This window comes from Pinus tabuliformis, chromosome 9 (genome assembly GCF_031772625.1).
Source record: "Pinus tabuliformis cultivar Carrire ecotype Pingquan chromosome 9, CPIR1, whole genome shotgun sequence".
In the NCBI taxonomy this organism is placed as follows: domain Eukaryota; kingdom Viridiplantae; phylum Streptophyta; class Pinopsida; order Pinales; family Pinaceae; genus Pinus; species Pinus tabuliformis.
The window spans coordinates 1,191,847,115-1,191,864,842 of record NC_142307.1 but is presented as its reverse complement, the minus strand read 5'-3'; positions in this window follow the sequence as shown (position 1 = coordinate 1,191,864,842).

Here is a 17,728-nt window from a genome sequence, read left to right as displayed (position 1 = left end):
GGAAAGCCTTAGTACATTGGTGTCTACTATACCCATTATTAAAGAAAACACTCAAGAGGTGTGCTTTCTCCTCATTGAGATGGTTATCATCAGAAACCCTTAAAGCTCTAGTCGCTAAAGTATTGAGAACACCAAGCTTTTGAGACAGGAAATGATGAGAATTAGCATGAAGATATTGCTCTGTGTGAGTTTTCTTCCGAAAGACTTGATGAGAAAAAGATCCATCTTCATTCCTTGAGAGGAGGACGTTAAGGAAGGGTAGACTATTATTACTTTCAAATTCCATGGTGAACTTTATGGAATTAGACTGATTATTAAGATGAAGGAAAAAAAGGTCCAACTCTTCCTTGCCTTGGTCTCTGCTAAGGTTCAATCTGAGGCCTCCAAGTTTGATGGTCTGTGCAGCACGGCCCAACATGAGAACACTGTATGGAAATTAAGGCGGCCACTTCATTCAATTTGAATCACGTTGATTTGTCTCATAGTGTATGATGTCACCAACGCTCCACTCACAATGCCATAATATATTGAGCATAGGGATTAACCAATGATGCATGGGGATCATTAAAACGTTAAGGGAGGTAATGTTCATTAGTTAACGTGGAGCGGGATTATATGGTAATGGGAGTATGGGTTTGGGAAAATAGATTTAGGAGTAGAGGGGGGCTAAATGAAAATGAAGTAGATGAAAGATATGTAGTGGAAAAGGGATTTATGAATGGATAATGGAAGGTTTAGGTTATGAAACTAGGGAAACAAGGGTAGATTAGAGGGGGGAAAAGAAATAGGATATTCTCAAAAGACCATTTTCCTTGAGCAATAGAAATTGATTACAATGATCTCATGAGAAACTTTCAGGCAGACACATAACTGACACATACCCCATGACTTGACTGTTCAGAAATATGTACCCATGACTCCCAATGACTCAATACTGCTTCATGCTTTGACTGGACCACTTGATGACTAAACTCATGGCGATGTTGGACGATGACTTTCGAACTTATGACAGCGACAATGACTATAAGTTCGACTTATTCAAACTGAAAATTAAAGAATTCGAAAGACATTCGACAAATGAAAACCCTTGACCCTAACACTTGCATATTTTGAAATTTCAACTCGTAGTTAGTTCAGTCCCTTTTATTTTACTATATTTTCCTATTAGGAATATTATAGATGTAAAACTTGTACTTCTCTTATACTTCTAATTTGTGATTTGCAGCTCTAGCCTAACGTTTTGCTACATATCATGCATATGCTTTGCAAAATCTTCTGCAGTTTGATTAACTCATCTTCCCTAGGAAGATCAATTAGATCTATTATTCCTTTTAGATTATTTTTAGAAAGTAGAAAAGAAACAATCTAGAAAGTGGACTTACCTCTAGAACTGTTGAAGCTGGAATTGAAAGCGAACACAACTTGTGCCAAAACCAAATCTCATTGCTTTGGATTCTCACCAACAAGGGTATGAAATAAATTGCCCAAACTTCTGTCACTACCTTTGTTTGCCCATCCATTTGAAGGTGATAGGTTGAACTATAGTGCAATCTGTTGTAAAGGTTCCTCCATAATGTTTTCCAAAAGTCACAAAAAAATTTCATAGCCTAATCACTGGTAGTTGTCTTTGGAAGCCTATGTATGTACACAATGTCTTTTAAAATAGATCTTCAACCTTACTTGCATCATTAGTTTCTTACATAGAATAAAGTATGCCATTTTGAAGAATTGGACCATGAGTATAGAACTTAGAAGCATTACGCTTTTGAGTACGAGGCATCCCTAAGACAGTCCATGGAAATGCCCATCCATGGCCCCTTTGGCACTAGTAAGGGTTTATACTTCCTCATTTGAAGCCATAGTAAGTTTTGACTTACAAATATGTAAGTTTTGTCCCTACCAAAGTGACCTCCCAAAAAATTTGAACCCTTTTCCCTAATTGGATTTCCATCATAGGCCTTATGGAAATACAAAGTTGGAGTTCATTGAACAAAAGTCCATCGGCCAATGAGTATTCCTCATCAAAACCTTTTTTTTGCATTTCCCAGAGTGTTGAGAGTCTCAATAAGTTGGATGAAGCAGGGATCAATTGCATATTCGTAATTTCCTCAAAACTAACAACCTTATTGGTCACTCTGGTGAGGAGATGATGTCTCCTACTCAAGGCATTAGCCATAACATTAGTTTTTCCACTTGTATTCTACACTACAAATGTATAACCTTGGAGAAATGAGATCCATTTAGCATGCTTATGGGACAATTTAATTTTAGAATTTGCATATTTCGGTGTTTGATTGTCTCTCAAGAAGATGAATGCTCTATTCCAAACATAATGCCTCCATTGTTTCAGTGTTTAAACCAATGTTATCAAAACCGGACCGTTCATTGAACTGGTAGAGCCAAAAATGTGAATTGGACTGGAACTGGAAAAAGAACTGGACCAAAAAATTGGTCGGCAAAAAAATACATAAAGTTTCCCATATATCTAGCAAATAAGGTTGCATATAAACAAAATAGCACTGAGTGCAATCCATTTTCGAAGCAAAAATGCATCAACAAAGAGGCTCTAGATGGCCTCTAGAGTCCAACAAAAATCATGCTACAACAAATACCCACGTATCATCAACCTTTGTTGGGATCTTCATCATCAATATTACCCTTTAAGCATTAAAATAAGATAGAAAACGGTTAACATGTCAAATCGAGGTTTCGTTTGAGTGATGGGTACATTTTTAATAGGGTCATGACAAAGGAGTTCAACAATCATGCTACAACAAATAATTGAATATCATCAAAATCGTTTCCTATATTGGGATCCTCATCATCAATATCACCCTTTAAGCATTAAAATAAGATAGAAAAAGGCTAACATGTCAAATTGAGATTATTGTTGAGTGATGGGTACATTTTTAATAGGGTCATGACAAAGGAGTTCAACAATCAATTGCACCAATGTTGAGGTACATGAAGGGTTTTTTTCTCTTGATTAAATGCTAGTTCTATACCCTCATACATGACAGACTCCAATGGAAATGTTGCAACCCCCCAAATCTTGAAATCTTGAAAATTGTTTGAGTCTGTTGGATTTTGAGTGGGATCTAAAATTCTACTTTCTCCATATTCAATCCAATGAGGTTGGAACCACTCTCAAACATATTGAAACAATTAATGGTAGTTAAATTCTCCTTTGTCATTCATTCTCATCCTTTTACTTAAAGAATTTAACATTACTATCAATTGCATAACGTTAGTAGGGTAATATGGTCAAATGCTAGGCTGCCCCACACATAAATTATTGTTTTTTTTTTTTAAAGTTGTGCCCAAAAGCTCCTTTTTAGCATTGTACAAAACCGATTGATTTCATACAAAGTTGGTTGGTTCAGTGAAAAATGATGGTTTAGTACCGAATCGGTCAGTTCCATACAAGAATTGGCCGGTTTGATACCAAACCCAACCTTTTCAGTCTATGATTTGGTTTGGACCGATTTTCCCTTGAGAATGGTCAGAACGACCAGTTCAATCTGGTTTGGTCTGGTTCTTATAACATTGGTTTAGACAATAGCTTATAATGTTTGTCATAAGTGTCATACCTTTTCTCGATGTTTAGCTTTTCACTAAAATAGACAATAGTTTGCCCTCTTGGCTCAACTCCTCAAATCGACTGTTGAAGCATCACACTTGATAGTAAAGAACTTCTCAAAGTTCGGTAATGGTAGAATTGGAGCTCTGATCGCCTTCCATTTAATATGTTTAAGGCATCTTTTGGCTGCCTTAGTCAATGAAAAAGATGCCCCTCTTGTTCAGTTGATCAACAAAGCACTTACTCCACTAAAATTTCTAATAAATATCTTGTACATGTTTACTAACCTAGGAAAGCTCCTCACATTTTTTTTTTGGGTTCATGCTCTAATATTTTCAAGTATGGCTCTAATCTTTTATAGGTTCATGCTTACTCCCTCTACTGAAATCACATTCCTAGTGAAAACTAACTTGTCTCTACAAAATTCACTTTTTCCAAGACATAAACAATCTTTCCATTCTAAGGGTGATCTTGTTGATAGTTCTAGAGTCCACACACATTCTCCATTGCATCCTTTCATAGGTGAGAGTAGAGCCATGCGACACACTAGTAAATTAGAGATTTAAAAAATGTAACATACCCAACCCTTAAGGTGACTTTATGAAGGTGGGTTTTCGATTTGCCCCCTCCTTTTAACCATCCCAAACTTCATTTTTGAGATCATTGTTATTGCAAAATCTTGTAGGCTTGGTGCAAAGTCTCACTAGGCAACCTAGGTCTTATGGCAACAATGAGATTAGCCACCACTATCACCTCAGTGGCCTCTCTCCTACTATTTAATGGTGCATATTATCCCCACAAGAGAGGCTTCCCTAACAAGGCTTAAAGGGTATTCACCTAAGGTAAATGAATCTCTAAGGGACTTGTAAATGATATCACCCAACAAGATCTTCAATAAACAAGGGCTTAAGAGTGTTAAAGGTCTAATGGTAATGGAGGAAGGTATTGGCAAGGTCTAGATGGCTGTTATAAGAGTTACAACTAATCAAACACACTTTCCACCAACCCCAATGGACTAGAAGATGGCTGTTATAAACTACGGTTTTTATAATATGCAGGTTTTATGGCATAAAATAGTGTATAACAACCATGAGTTAGCCTTTAAAGGATATATTAGATTATTAAGAGGTAAGCCAGAGAAAATGAAACTTTTATGGTTTTTAATGTTTTATATGGATAAAACAACAATAGAAGCCTAGACTTCAACCCTACTTTTGGGACAAAAGTGCAATTAATTCTAGATTTTTCCCTTTTCAATTATTAAATGCAATCTGAATCAATAGAATAGTGTCATTTACATGCAAAATTACCATAAAATGCAAATTAAACCAAAGCCCAACCATAGGTACCAAGCATTTAGTAAAAGAGGTAAGAATCTAAAGATAATCACCACAACTACGCTAGTGCCTTCCTCAATTAGGCAATCGAGTCAATTAGGGCAAGGTCTATGACAGAGGGCCTTGGATGAAGAGGTCGGAAGATTAAAATTCTTCTCTTAGAAACTTTAGTGTTTTCTTTATATTTAGAGATTTAAGGTCAAGGGATGCATGCACCAAGTTCCTTCGATGGATTCTTGAAAGATAAATTTTACAAATCACAAGGAATCAAGATTTTAAGAACGATATTGCACTTTTTGATATGGCTAAATAGAAACCCTAGTTTTAGAAAATTAACATTCAAAATGGAAGAAAATGGCAGTAAAGTATACAGTGCCACCAAAAATCATTTCATTAATCCCAAGCAAGTCTGTCCATGCAAAAATCTCCCTCCCAAGACAATTCACTCCACTAAATATCCATTGCGTCCAAGAGAAAAGTACAAGAGAACTAGTGCACACTCCTTTAGAGAGAGAGAGAAGTGAATGTAATGTGATGATGATAAAATGACGTGACTTCCCTTTACTTATATGAGGGCAACCAAGTCACTTTTCATAATTTTACAACAAAAACCCTAAAAGTTTGCTTTGAGCATTCAACCTGGCCTAAAGATCACAAGGCAACCTTAAGATAACTTTAAAATACATCAATTCTCTCACACGCATGGGAATAAATGCTCTCCATCATGATGTTACCACCCTAAAATTGACATCTCCTTCAAGCAAGAGACAAAGTGGGTTGAAGAGTGCTCCTCACTCCAAGGTACATCATCAAAGTGCATGGGTATATCTCAAGTAACATTTCCTCCACCATGACATCATCATCAAGAAGGCCCATGTCACCCTTCTTGGGCATGTAGGGATTGTTACCCACCATTTTGTGGGTGATATCCCTAGGAGAAATTTTTTCTCCATGATGGTTCCCAGCTGGTAGCCAACAACCCCTTGCAACCACCAATTAGCTCATTGTGCCATTTTTCTGCCACCTGAACCAGCCATGTGGTCCCTCACCCATCTGTCATGATCGTATGTTTGAAGGTGGGCCTCCCAAACCTAAAGGTATGCCTTGTCATTTGGTGATTGAGTATTTTAGTTTACTTATCATGGAAACTCTTGGGCATGGATTAATGGGGGGATTTGGCGGAAAGAGTGGACTAGGTCTGTGCTCTTGTCCCCTAGGTCTCTTTTGGATGTTAACCTTGGACCCTAGTCTCGTGGGATCTCTTTTATTGACCTTTGGGCTTTAGGGATGGTACTACATGGGAAACCTTGATTTTGGTTGCGTGGTCCCGCTCCCCGATCCACATATCACCCCCCTTCCGCTCATTATAATCCCATTCATCACTCCTCCCACTTGGGTCCACATTCCTCCACTGGGTCCACAAAGGGTCAGCCAACCCCTCCCCTTTGCCCACACCTTGGGTCGGGCCTAGAATGATGCCCGAAGGTTGATGCAAAAGAAAAGAAAAGAAAAAGCATAATTGGCCACATTCAACAGGGAATTGCACCAGAAAATGCAAAAGATGGTTGGGACAAACACATTTAGCATGTTGGCAAAAGCTAATACATGAGCTCTACTCCCTTCCATGGCCATCACCATGGTTCCTATAGGCCCTAGATGAGCCTCCCCTATCATTTAGGAACCCATGATTGTCCCAACCCCTGGTGGGCGATGAATTGCCCCACCTTAAAAGGAGTACCCACTGCTATACTTTACACATCATTATCTCATTCCCTTGAGCTCCGAGCAATTAACCAAAGAAAAATCATAAAAGGAAAAAGTCATATGAAGAAGGGTGGAAAAATCAAGGTCGGGGTAACTCATATACCACGATTGCTCCCTCCTACACATCATTTACCCAAGTATGGGATTCCCTTTCATTAGCTACCCTTGTACCATGGCATGTGACCTGGGTTTCCCCTTCATCCCCTCCTCCGTTCCATCACTTTATCACATTCCACCACCATTTGAAGGATATAGCATGGAGATACCACCCCCTTTAGAAGCAGAAACCACCTAATAGGGTGCTTGGTTAAAACCCCTTTGAGCTTGGAGACATTTGCACATGCCAAAGGCCACTATGGAAGGGCATGCCATTATGAAGTGCCCACCTTTTTTCCATGGTTTGTAAACTCTTTTATTTGAATTTTTTAATGACGTGGTGTACTGGAGGGAAAGGGGACGCATTGGATCTTATGCAGGACTACAAATGGTCTCCATTTTGGGTTTGGTCTCCCTATAGGGGTCCTAACCCTCCAGAGGGCTACATTGACACATGTAGGGTGTGTGTAGAGAGTTAGGGGCCTCCGGCCCTCCACAACAATAGACAACATTCTGTGGATCCTCAGAGTCATTCAGAGATTACTCATGGTTCACCTATTGACAAAGAAGATGCGCCTGGTTCACCATGCCCAACCAACTCCACCATACACTTGGCAGATGGTCCAGGATCTATATGATGATGTGGCATCACTTATATCATCATCCTAGCCAATGTTGCACGAAGCGGGAGCGAAGTGGAAGCGTCATTTTCCAAAAATCTAGGAAGCGAAGCGTCCGCGGAAGCGTCTGCTATATATATATATATATTTTATATATTTTTTGCATTTATACTCAAATCAAACATCCCAAATAGCAAATTAATTGTAGAAGACATGAAAACATGCATATTTTTGCATAAATCAAGATAGATATGGCATCTATGATTCCATTGTAGTTACGAGTATGTACAACAATCATCTATATTCTAGCTATTACAAACATACATCAAATTTTTAAGCATATTATAAAACATAAAACATTTAAGCATATTATGAAACATAAAACATAGAGCATATTATGATTTATCTAGCAAGTGAGCAACTGTCAACATTTGTCATGTCCAAAATTCAAATAATAATGTTTACAAAATATGTCACCTGGTCACTGCCAAGACAAAAAAGGTTCAAAATTCAAATTCACAAGCCTACAAGTCTAATGAGTAATCTATGACAAAAAGTAGTAGACTGTGAATATATCTACTAATCTCTCCTCCTTCCACCACGAACAGAACGTGTCGGCGGGCGGGGGCCTCCACGTGGTGGCAATGAAGAAGATGGTGCCGGTGGAAGTTGTGGAAGTGGCACTGAAACTGATGAAGAAGAACCCCCTGCTGTTGGTGTTGAACCATGGAACCTAGGAACCAAGGGACCAGATGGGGGTGGGGGTGGCATATCAACATGATCATCATCATTTTGGAATCGCTCAAAAAATTCATGCAAAAGAAAAAACACTAGTTAACAAAAAAATTAAAAACATGAATTAGAGCAATGATTTATAAGGAAAAATTGGAAAATTCATACCACAATGGACATACCTGGATAAGAGCATCCTCTAATTGCTCTAATCGCAACACTCCATCCTCCAAATTGGGCTCCTCTGGATTCTTGTCCCAAATCAACAGCTCTTTATTAGACTTTGCATCTTCATAGCAATGGGACAACAATCGCAAGTTGTAATGAACATAAACCAAGCTTTCTGCCTGGTCTAAACTCAACCTGTTCCTTTTAACACTGTGGACGAAAGAATAAGTGCTCCAACACCTCTCTGCAGAAGAAGTGTTTACCACCTGTGATAACACCCGCAATGCCAAAGCCTGTAGAAGTGGAGTACCCCCTCCATGCATGTTCCACCACTTGAGAGAAGAAAAAGTCTCTCGATCTTTAATTGCATGCATGCTCCCAAATGGACCAGTGTTAAGCGTATAGTTGCTCACCTGTCTCCGTACCAATGTAGCCTCCTCCTCATCAGGGATTAATTTACTCAATGCAGCCATATATTTTCTGTGAACCTCTTGATCTTGGTGCGGTTTTCTCCTGCTTCCCCCCCCAGGTGCTGGTGTTGAAAGCCATGATGGATGATAGTATTTAGGTGTCAAAACATATGCTAATGCATGCAATGGAACATTTAGCATTTCCCATCGGTTTTGCAACTCTACACGAATATAATTGTACAAGGTGGTATCTCTAGGCTCAACAATGTCTTTAATCTGCCCCAACAAGCTATCCATTTGCTCATACACCTCCCCAATTACTGGTCAATCTGAATCTGCAAATTTGATCATGTAATAAATTGGTTTGGTGAATTGCAAAACATATTTAACCTGTGACTGCATTAGCACCATCTATGTCAGTGTTAATTTCATCCCATGTTTCAGCACACACCAGATTAGTTAAAGCTTGTCTCAGCTTCACTAGCCGCCTAAAGGTGAGGTAATAACTAGCAAATCTTGTCTTTGCAATTTTAAGCAAATGCAACTTGGAGTAAGTGCCATAGAAGTAGTTTACCCTTGTATGCCCTGTGATGAATTTAATGAGCTGCTTCCCTCTCCTGTAAAGCTCAGTAATCCACCCACATTCTTTGTGCTTCACAATATCATGCATCAAAAGGTTCAATGTGTGAACCAGGCACCCAGACCAAAAGATGTGTGGATGAGTACGCTCAATAATTTTTCCTGCTGCCTTACAATTTGCTGCATTATCTATGATCACTTGAACCACATTATTCGGACCAACATCTTTGATTGATTTCAATAGGAGATTTGCAATGTTTTGTGCAGATGCAGTGATGGAGGAGGAGTCATGACATGTAATAAATACTGCACCACTAGAAGAAACACCAAGAACATTTATCAAATGTTGGTTTCTAATATTTGTCCACCCATCTGATACAATGGATACCCCAGAATCTACCCACTCATTTGTAAAACGTGTTAAAGCTCTTTGAACCTTAGCTTTTTCTCTTTCTAATAACACTGTTCTAGCTTTCTCATAGTTGGGGGCCTTGTATCCTTTTGGGGCTTCATTGATGGCCTTTACCATTTCATGCCAATAGGGAGAGCGAAGCACATTGAATTGTACACCGCAAGCACAAAGAAAACGGACTATCTTTCCATCCACATCATCCCTCCCAGCAACATTAAGGAAATCCCCTATTGTTCTTCTACCTCCAGAGCTTGCAGAAGTACCATGAGGAGATGAGCAGCTACCAAATTTAGAGGTTGCACTTGATTCAAAATGAGTTCTTTGTTTCTTGTTTTTTTGTTGTGCAGCCATCTCTATTTGGATGTATTTTCTTCTTTCTTCAGCTGAAATGTTTGGGCAAATTTGTACCCCCACAGGACCCTTTTTTTCATCACTATCCAGCACCCCACAAAGATGCCTCCCCAAACGTGTATATGAACCACAATATGGTTTTCCTTCATGACAACCATGAGGGCACACAAATTTGTAAGATCCACCACTCTTTCCCCCATCAAGTTTGGTCACATAGTTCCACAAGGGTGTTGATGTAGCTTTCCCATCTTGTGTTTCAGTGTCCTATTCAGGTTCATCCCCTTCCTCCTCAAACCCTTCCTCCTCATCATACATTGGGTCACTCATATTGGGACCACTGTCCTCTTGTGTTTCATCCCTTCTATTTCTATTCCCCCTTGCCATCATTAAAACCAAGAGTGGAATGATACATAGAAGCCAAAAGAACACCATTTTAGAATATGGATATAGGTGGTGGACAACCTGTAAGTAAAGGAGCAAGTAGAAACAATGGGAAAAGAGTAGGAGAGGGAGGAGAAAAATACAAAAAAATTGTCAAAAAAATAAGGGAGTTTGGGGTTTGAACTTACCTCTTTAGCTCTTGTAGATGAAGTCCTCCAAGCTCTTGCTCCAAGCTCCTCCTCCTTCTCCTAGCTCCTCCTCCTCCACTCCTCCAAGCTCTCCTCTCTTCTCCTCTCCTTTCCTCTCTTCTCTTCTCTTCTCCAACTCTCATAAACTCAAAGTGAGAAAATGAGGAATGAATGGGGGTTTTATTCTTTTCATTCCTCACCTTAATCTCACTCTAACCTCACCCTAACCCACCCCCTTTATGTTAAGTTAACATAAATTAAAAAAAGAAAAAAAATTGTTTTTTTTTTTTTTTTTTTTTTTTTTTGCCTTGCGCGCGACCTCCTTTCTGAAGCGTACGCTTCCTCCTTCGAAGCGCCACGCTTCTGAGGCCCGAAGCGCAGTACGAAGCACGCTTCGGAGGCTTGGAAGCGGCGCTTCCGTACCGCGCTCCAAAAATTCCAGGTAGTGGCTAAAAAACAGGAAGCGGCGCTTCCGAATTCGGAAGCGCCGCTTCGGGCCACGCTTCCTAGGCGCTTCCGTACGGGACACGCTTCGGGGCTTGGATCCGTCGGGGGGGGGGGGGGGGGTGCTTCGTGCAACATTGGTGAGCGCAACTGGAGTGTATTTGACAAAATACACAGCAAAAATATCAACAGGTAAAAAAATTTCAAATTATTTTTTTTTCAATTCATTTGAGTATTTTTAATATTTAAACTTTCTAAGTACTAATTTACAATCTATGACCCTAATACAAATTGGAGTCCCAATGCCTCAATGACATGGTCTACGTCTTACTACAATCTTCGATTGTGGGTGAGACAACTTCAGAAACCTCCTAATGTGGAAGCCATCTCATTGGACAATATTGATACCACTGCTGCATGGAGGGTCAAGATTGAGAGGCCTGCCATGGACTCGATCCCGGATTGGTTAGATGTGGATCTAGAGGAGGTAGGAGTTGTGGGGGAGGGAGAGCCAGAGGTAGAGGAGGAGGAGGAGCAGCATTGGGGTTAGGAGGCAGAGCGGGATGAGGATGATGAGGAGGAGGTGACACCATCCAGTATGGGCAACAACAGCATAGGATAGAGGCCACCTCTTTCATCAGCTTCTAGAGGATGACTGACTCCATTTGTATTTCCAAGCACTGGGCTTTCTTCCTCTAGAGGAAAAGGCAAAGCCATTCCTTATTCTCGTAAAAGGGGCAGAGGATCTCAATGACTGATTACTTTATGACATGTAGATGACTCATGATATACATTTATTATATTTTTTGTTGATATTTTGACTCTTGAGAGTTGAGACTCAGATAAGACTCAAGATTCAGGAGTTGATTCACTATTTTGATATGTGATGTAGCACTAGACTTCATATACATATTATATATTAGCTTTCTTTACACGTTTAGGTGTAAATGCATTTATTTGATGTTGTGGATATTCTAGATGCTAAAAAAATAAAAAAAAGAATATTTTTGTTTTTGTTTTTGTTTTTTTTTTTTTTAATTTTGCCGACTTTTTCAAAAGACTCCCGACTTAACGAGTTTTTCAACTTTTGGACCCTTGCTGATTTAATCCCAAATTTGACTTTTTCCACATTAGTCTTATGTAAACAAATTTTATGTTCTCTTGAAGGATGATGAGTTAGTTTTCATTGGAACTTTAAACAAGCAACATATCCACATGTAACTCATACAAGAAATCAAGAAGAGAGAGAAAACAAAATTTGATGACGGAGTTCACCCCTCCTAGGTTACATCTTCGGGCTTGCTAACACAACTAGACCGCTCCATAGATTTCAGTGATAAAAGAGTACATGAAATGTGTTGACAAAATGAGTGGCTTGTTTCCCCTTCAAGGAAACATTCTCCTGCAAAGAACTCTCACTCCAAAAAGTATGACCACCTACAGTCAGTCATGAAATAGTCAACATGAAAAGGGCTCTCACATCAAGACCCTGTACTCCATTTGAAAATGAGCATAACATGTACAACAACTCCACATTGAAGTACTAAAAAGAGCTTTCCTCAAAAAGACATAATGAGAAAAGATAAAGAAGAGTTGCACCATAGAAGTCGCAGCTGCTGCAGATAACATATGAAGGCTGGCAAATCCCTACAAGGTTCTTGCCATGCTCAAAAGACCTTCAAAACTATGTCAAATCACTGATTGTACCTGGCACTCAAAGACTCAAACTTGCAAAAATTCCTTCCAAAAGTGCTCCAATCAGTAAACAAAGGCTTCCATTGGATTCAGAATGCCCAAAAACCCCTATCTGGGCTCTTCTTGGGCTCAAAAAGACCAAAAACTCATCAAGTTATGGCTCTCCCAAGTTTCTTCTGCTATTCGTCCTCCAAATTGGTTGAGCCTGCAAACTGAGCAACAAATCCACCCTTTAAATTGCTTTGGAGGCGACAATTTCCCCTGCAATAGGTGCATTATATCGCCTAGTTTAATTGCCCAATAACCCCTTAGGTGTAAAAATAGGGCCACATGGGCACCATAAGGACGAGTGCTGGGCCAACGGTTCGCCCTCGCCGGCCTTGGTGCCTGATTCGTGGGATTGTTGGTCGCATGCAGTGATATGGCCGGGGGTCAGGGCTAACCACTCGCCCCCATTGCGCTAGCCCTCAAATACTTCGTCGGAGGTTCCGCGCCAGCCATGTGACTGGGGGTTAGGCCTTAAATGTTGCCCCTGTTGTTGTAGTCTTTACCTCTCCGCCTTTGGTCTCGTGGACTGCAATAGGACCCGCGGCTAGGGCCTACAACCCGCTCCCTCTGCCAAGCTCCTTTCCCTTGCGTTCTCGGTCCCGTGGGGTATCTCGTGACCAGGGGCTGGTCGTCGAGCCCTCTCCACCAACTGCACTTGCCGACGATCCTATTGGGTATCTCGTGACCAGGGGATGGTCGTTGAGCCTTCTCTGCTAACTGTGCTCGCCGACGGTCCCTTGGGTTAAACATGACCAAGGGATGGTGCTGGTCCCCACGCCCTCTCTGCCTATCCCTTACTCCCTTTGCCTGCGGTCCTGTGGGCGCGAGTGTGACTAGGGTCTATTACCCAAACTCCTCTCCACCGTTTGCGATTGTGCCAGGGTCGTGTGGAGGTGCAAATGACTGCGGGCTGGGGCTCTCCGCCTGACCCCTTTTCCCAATGCGCCATTGTATAAACCTTAAGTGAATGTGGTGCCACCTATGGTTAAGAACCACCATGTAGGAGAGTTGGCAGAGTGTTGGACTGTGTATTGGCAAGTCGCTTGTTTGATTCCTGCCTAGGCCGCCGAGCCCATAAACAAATTTTTATCCAATGTGGAGGCACCACATGGCGACCTTCGATTAGGCCACATTGCAACCTCCCATTGGGCCACCAAAACATAACTTCGACCAATCAAATCACGACAACCTGCACCTTTACGAACCCGACACGTGGCAAGTTTTGGTTGGTTGACCGTACGCCCAGTAGACATGCTGACATCAACAATACATACTGTCCCAACCAGTGCACCTACAATTTTTTTTTAGCTGTTGAGCCAAATAATCAGAACATCATAACTTTGTCATATGACATCATATTGAGGTGATTCAAGTGTTGTTGGAATCAAAATGACGAACACTACGACTTGACACGCCGGTTCGAAAGATTCTAGGCATTTTCATTTTTGAGCAAAATTTTGATCTCCGGAACACCTTCCAAAGTCTTTCTAGCTTACCACACTTAGCAAAACAACTTACCACACTTGTGTTAGGGATGATTATGCCATTAGCCTTATTACGTGGTTCCAACCCATGAGGGGAAGGAAATTTCATAGGTAGACCCATTAATCCATAGGTGCATGTGATAAAGATGGTGATGGAGTGGGTAAGGCTTCAAGGAAGAGGGCCATAGCCATGGTACCAACTGAAGGAGGTCCAACATCTCTAAGTGATATAATGAGAAGAGGGAGCAATTGTGGAGGCATGATTTACCCCTTCCTTGACTTGCTTTTTCCACCCCTCTAGTGCACCTTTTGCTTTAATGACTTCACTCTCTTTCTTGCATAGCATTAGAGACCCAACTTGCTTTATGCTTTTCTAATACCCCTTAAGATGTATAGTTTCTCGTTCATTTGGGCTCAGACATTCTAGAGTTCTTTTATTTAAATAGAACATGAAATGCGGAGGAACTGGGTGATGACTAATGAAGGGGGTAGAGCTAATGCTAGGCTTTTGCCCATGTGCTTATTATGTCGTAGCCATCTTTTGGATGCTTTTTTACTTTATTTGTTGCTTCATTTGCTTTTATCTTTCCTTCAATTGCATCAACCTCTTAAGGCAAATTTCCAAACCTTTATATAGAGATGAAGATATAGGGTGCTAGTCCTAGTGACTAATGACAATCAACCCAAAGAATGGATGTGGATAATAAGGGAAACATGGAAGGTGTTTAGTATTACTTCAATCAGTGCCTCCTATTAGTACTCCTATTGAAGGAAGGGCCTCATGGGAGGTCACACTAGACTAGGGGAAAAGGACAACCTCCCAGGCATGGGAACAAGGGTACAATCAAGAGCGGTCAATCATCTAGTGTGGCTTGTGATCCATATTAGGATGTCTCAAAACATTAAATGAAAGCACATGATTACATAAATGGTTAGTGTACCTTTCTATAAATGACACACCTTCCTTGAAGAAGCATGTTAGATGGGGGAGAGTGTCGATTTGAGCATAGGGGGAGAGCTCTGATGTAAAGCTATTTGCGAGCCATCATAAGGTTGCTACTGATCAATGTGAAGAAAAAATTTCGTCTATGAATTAGCCACTTTTTGTGGGTTATCATTCGACCTCAACTTGGGGACATGCGCTCACCATATAGTGCATGATACATGTGCTTGAACCAAGAGTGCATGACATTCCTAGCAATCCTTGGTACTCGTAGACCTATTGCCTGTACACTCACAACAACTTGTTGATGGCAATTGAGCAAGGTGCTGATCGTCACCCTTGTAATTGTGATATAGAAGAATAATGATAATAAAATGTGACTTGAAATAAAGCATGAAATCTATCTGGTATGCAAGTAAAATCAGCATGTAGAAAGTCAAAGAAGGATGCAAAAACAATAATGCGAGGCACACAATCCTATCCTAACTACCTACTGCTAGGTGCATTAGGGTTCATTGAAAAGGGTGAGGTGCTTACCAACCACTGGTAATGACAAAGGCACTCCATCAAGGTTGGAGACATAGAAGTAATGAACCCCACCTTTCCATTGACCTTATGTGGATTAGGGTCCTCATCAACAACAACCAATACAAGATCCCCAACTTGGAAATCCTCTTCATGCCTCTTGATCCATTGTTTCTTCTTGTTTTTGATTCTTTTCTCTTTTGCTTTGGAGGAAGGTAAATGGTTTACTTGATATACATTTCCCCCAAATCTTTGGTCTCCCAAGGATACTAGGCTCAAAGTGTTTACATACCCACTTGTAGGTTCAAAGGCTCAAGATTCTCCTTCTTTTTTGTGGACTCTTTAGGTGAAAGAGGATCATTAGTTGTTGACATACTCGAATTAGTAAGATTTTCATCCTCTAATCCTTTGTCGACACTGAATGCAAAGTTGCTTTGTTCCATGATGTTTGCAACATGTTGAGCAATATGTGATTCTCTGTAAAAGGTAAATGGTTTTCCTTTGGATGCCGGTATGATAGTGTAAGACACGTCTATCTGCAAATTCCCACCGACCGTGGCTGAACATTTTCTTGATAAGAGCATACCCCAGGCATCAAGAACATCGATAACCACTATGCCCATAAGTACGGCTATATCAGGGTTAGCAGCAAAAGCAACTTTGGCGTCTTTGATCAAACCATGGACAGGAATAGACTTTGAGTCAAATTCACACACATTTCTATAAGGTTTAGTGGTTTGCAATTCCAATTGGTTCATGACTCTTAGAGGCATCACGTTTGTAAAAGCTCCATAGTTAAGCATACAATTATGTAGCATCAAATTATTAGCTACTAATGAAACAAGAAAGGTGCATGTCCTCTTTTCTTTCGATCATAATACATGTTTTGCAATATCACAGGAGGATCCTCAAGTTCTCTATCAAGGTCGAGAATGTTTTTGACTTGACCTCTTTGAGGTTCAAGCTTCACCAACTCTAAGATAGGGACAGTCATATTTACTTTAGCCAACACATTTCCTAGATCTACATCTAATGATACGTCATTTCTTTTGTTGGGAGGTGTAGGTTTAGGATTGTTCTTACTAAAGGGTAAAGATGCCTTGGTCAAATTCTTTGGTGGGGTAGAACTACTACTTGCCTCAAGGTTTCTTGGCTCATTACCTTTCCTAGTATAATGCAACCCTTTGAACCTATCCTTGGCTTCAACAACATTTATGTGCTCATCATCATTCTTTACATATTCTTTGTCATTTCTTCATGCTGTTGTTGAGTCAGAGAGAAAGTTCTGATTGGCAAGATAATAAAGGGATTGGAGTCATTTTGTCAAACACAAATGTTGTAATATTCCCAAATAGAGATACGAGAAAAATAACAATATTTCCAAAATGAGGGCACAACAAAATCTAAAATTTTGTTCGCTGATAATAATAAGAAATTAAAAATATGAAGATTACGTGTTGAAATAAACACAAAAAACTGTCCTCTGAATTTTATCTCCAAATCGACCTCCAAGCCTAATGAATGATTGTTGCCCAAAAAAGATGATGTGCTATGGTCTACAAACCGAGGCTCTTCCACTGAAACACACCCCCTTCTGTCTAAGGGTAGCCCATATGTCTCTTAGAAACCAGGGATACTCAAGGTTGTCAGACCTTAAGCCCAAAATTGCAGCAGCATAAAATAGAAAACTCACAAGCTACAATTGACAACTACCAAAGCGACCTTCTCCTTTTATCAACTATGGAAGTCAAATTATCCATGCAATATTCTGTCTTCGACCCTTGTGCATTAGTGAGACTCAAGCTGATGTGCAGGGGTGCCTTGCTGACTTGAGGAAGACCCAAAGTGTTCAAGCACTGGAGTTAAGAGAAGGTTTCAAGGAGATGTGCACTGTTAACTCACTAGTCTTCTTGGAGTTCTCTTCCATGCATATCGGTTAACTAAGGGAGCACGCTTGACTTCAGTGAAAGT